Here is a 2,350-nt window from a genome sequence, read left to right on the forward strand (position 1 = left end):
TTAGTTTTGAGACTATTTTGCCCTCACCTCTTTGTTACATAGAGAGAGAGAGAGAGAGATAGAGAATTGAAGAGAGAGAAGCCATAGGAGACTTCTCCGGTTGGTGGTCGCCGGAATCCGGTCACCGGCCGCCATCCATCAGACTTCTCTTAAAACCTTGCCGGAGGTCCCCAAAGAGGTCGTCAGATATCTCATAGGCTGTTGGAAAGGTTTATTGCCCCCAAATAAACCTTTATTGCCCCCCAATAAACCTTTATTTGGTCCTTTTGATTATTAAACCATTGTTCCACCGCCTTATGATCAAAGTGACAGAGAGAAGAAACAAAGCTTAATTAAACTTATGATTCTTCACAGCCTCTCGGTCTTTGTTGTATGACTCATGTTCAGAGCAGTTTGCAGTGAATTTCAGCTCTTGTTCGAAGCTACAGCAACACTATGGTTTAATTGCATATGGGATTTACGTGTGTTGATTAGTTTCCCACCGTCAAGACATGATTATTGTCACCTTGGCATCGACTCTTTAATTATCAAAACTCTTGCAGGTACCACATCTTTTGAAGAAAACATAATCACCCCAATATTTTGGTTCTTGTGACCCTCAAGGTAAGACAAAGAACACGACTTCATTCTTGTTGTTCCTTGAACCTTGACCACAAGACTACAATATTTTTTGAAGAAGATTTACATAGCTCTGTAACTTGTTTGACATTTTAAAGGAGAAATCTTCTTTATGCAGGAACTATCACGTGGCTTTCAGGTGATCTGAGGATTGATTTTACGAGTACACTCCTCGATGCATACTGGGGAAGCCCACAAGAAGGTAGCACAATGAATTTTCCAATGCTAACCATGACCATTTTCTCTGTACAATTTGCTGCATCCACCACTTGAATTTGATCGAACACCTTTTGCATTTGTGATGCTTCTGCATTTGTGTACTTGCCGTAAGTATCAGACAGTTCCCATATCTTCTCCACTTTGTGTTTCTACAGCTTAGTGATCCCAACGAGTCAAGTCAAACACGCTGCAGTCTTGTGATTGAAAGTGAGCTAAGCTGAACACTCTGCCTTCTTGTGATTGAAGGTGAGCTAAGCCGAACACCTTTCTGTAGAAAGATAGCAACTTTGCCTTCTGGGACACCATTCTGATGATGACTTTGCTGCAGGTGGAGTAATCTCTTGACTTTGGCGCTGCATAAAGATCCCTCCGGATCAGTTTCTTTACTTTGTGAGCCCAAGAACTTCGCAGATTCGTACTTGGTGTGAACTGGCAGCCCCAGGCTTTCACTTGACACTCCATTTTGCCACCCATATGTAGGATGCACCGCGATACAGGCATCAAAAACAAGTGCAGTGAACCCTCTTGAGTTGAATCTTGCTTCTGCCGCCTATACGCAGGACACACCGCAGTATAGGCATCGAAAACAAGTGCAGTGAACCTTCTTGAGTTGATCCTTGCTTCCGCCACCTATACACAGGACGCACCGCAATATAGACATCGAAAGCAAGTCCAGCGAAATACAGAGGTGAGCCCTCTGCTTTTCTTCTTTTGCCATCAGAAAGTTATCGAAATCCCTCCTCTGTGAGCGTGCTTCTTCCATTCTTTGAACCTGCACATTTTGTGAACACGAAGGTGTATCGAAAATGTTTTTGGTTGTTTCTTTTTTCTGATTTCTGGTGGGCAGCAGTAGTGTTTTTTGGGGTTTTGTGGCTTTGGGGGTTTCGAGTCTTTTTAGTATGGAGGATTTGTTTTCGGTGCTGTTTTGGAAGGGTTATAGAGCCCACATGGAAATAAGAAGCAAGTCTTCTGCACTCATGGAGACGACAGCAATGATAAAGAAAAAATAGCAAGGAAGACCATGAAGGGATGACCAGCAGGATACCTGAATATAAAGCTCTCCTGTCGTCGGATTGTCGTCTCCAGGTAACTAGCAACTCTTCACTCTCTCTTCCTCTCTAACGCTACCTTACTCTGATGCAGAAACTTGACTAACTTTTTTCTCTATTTCTCTTCGTGTGTTTCTTGTGCAGCCTTGTGTTCTTTATATAGGAGGCAGTGAAGACTCTAGAGGGCTGGGTAAACGTTCGTTTGAAATTTGAATTTCCCGACGCTCACGAAGATAATTAGCTACTGATCAGAGACTTCATCTTTGACTCCGAGATTGAACTCGGACGCACTCTGCCACTTCATTCTTATCTCACTTTGAGATATTTGATTCAAAATTCGAATGCTTCCTTTTATTTCTGTGTAGCTTTTCCACGTTGAAAGTAGGTCAACATTCAACTTGTTTGAATTTGAAAAAGATAATTTGTAACTAAAGCAGTTGTTTAAATGCTGTCATTATCCTCTT

General features: G+C 42.2%; 1 long non-coding RNA gene across 1 annotated transcript; it reads left to right on the top strand.

The window, feature by feature from the left end:
- The first annotated feature begins 731 nt into the window (after positions 1-731).
- On the top strand, positions 732-2,038 carry LOC133728997 (uncharacterized). The gene is made up of 3 exons (XR_009856177.1): positions 732-820; positions 993-1,083; positions 1,166-2,038. It is a non-coding gene; the product is annotated as an uncharacterized LOC133728997 (long non-coding RNA).
- The last annotated feature ends 312 nt before the right edge of the window (positions 2,039-2,350 follow it).

The sequence above is a fragment of the Rosa rugosa genome, chromosome 2 (genome assembly GCF_958449725.1).
Source record: "Rosa rugosa chromosome 2, drRosRugo1.1, whole genome shotgun sequence".
Classification (NCBI taxonomy): Eukaryota; Viridiplantae; Streptophyta; class Magnoliopsida; order Rosales; family Rosaceae; genus Rosa; species Rosa rugosa.